The sequence below is a fragment of the Nematolebias whitei genome, chromosome 1 (assembly GCF_014905685.2).
Source record: "Nematolebias whitei isolate Nwh7 chromosome 1, NemWhi1, whole genome shotgun sequence".
NCBI classification, from domain to species: Eukaryota; Metazoa; Chordata; class Actinopteri; order Cyprinodontiformes; family Rivulidae; genus Nematolebias; species Nematolebias whitei.
In genome coordinates this window covers 49,376,998-49,378,050 of record NC_056498.1, presented here as the reverse complement: position 1 = coordinate 49,378,050, position 1,053 = coordinate 49,376,998, and the positions used below count along the sequence as shown (strand labels likewise).

The 1,053-nt window shown below is 36.6% G+C and overlaps 1 protein-coding gene across 1 annotated transcript in view; it reads left to right on the top strand.

The window, feature by feature from the left end:
• LOC119424390 (interferon-induced, double-stranded RNA-activated protein kinase) overlaps positions 1-1,053 on the top strand; it is a 16,446-nt gene that overhangs the window by 1,681 nt on the left and 13,712 nt on the right. The gene's annotated exons all lie outside the window — the stretch shown is intronic.

Sequence of the window (1,053 nt, the reverse complement as noted above, 5' to 3'; positions counted from 1 at the left end):
ATGTGAATGTTCCTGTAAAGTGCCCTGAGACAACTTTGTTGTGATTTGGCGCTATATAAATAAACTGAATTGAATCCACGTCAGGAATCTTATTGGTCCATATTTTCTTAACGGAACACTTCGCTCTCAGACTGCAGGTTTACTTGTTGTTCCTACAGTTTCTAAAAGTAGAATGGGAGGTAGATCTGTCCAAGTTTCTACCTTTAAGACCAGGCTTAAGATTTTCCTTTTTGATAAATCCTATAGTTAGGGTGGGCTTGGGTTTCCTGAACTACCCCTTAGTTCTGCTGTTATAGGCTTAGACTGTTGGAGGACAAACTGACCACATCTCCTCACTCTGCCGCCGTCTTTACTCAGTTTATGCTTATTTCTATAAATTAACGTGTTTTCTTTGTTTTTCTTCACAGATAAACTACATTTCAACCACAGAAACTACACCTGGATAATGGAAACTACACCTGGACCATAGAAACTACAGCTTTATCATAGAAACTACACCTGGATAATGGAAACTACACCTGGACCATAGAAACTACAGCTTTATCATAGAAACTACACCTGGACTATAGAAACTACAACTGAACCATAGAAACAACACCTGGATCATAGAAAATAGATCTGGACAAAATAATTTACAATTGAACCATAGAAGCTGTACCTGAACTATAGAAACTACATTGGGACCATAGAAACAACACCTGGATTGTTAGAAATTATATCTGAACAAAATAAACAACACTTGAATCATAGAGACTACACCTGGACAATAGAAACAATGCCTTGACCATAGAAACTACACCTTAACCACAGAAACAACACTTTGACCATAGAAAATAGATCTGGCCAAAATAAACTATATCTGGACCATAGAAACTACAACTGGAACATAGAAGTTACACCTGGACCATAGAAAATACATCTGAACCATAGAAACTACATCTGAACCATAGAAACTACATCTGAACCAAATAAACTAAAATGTAACTATATAAACTACACCTGGAATATAGAAACTACATCTGGAATATAAAAACTACACCTGGACCATAGGGA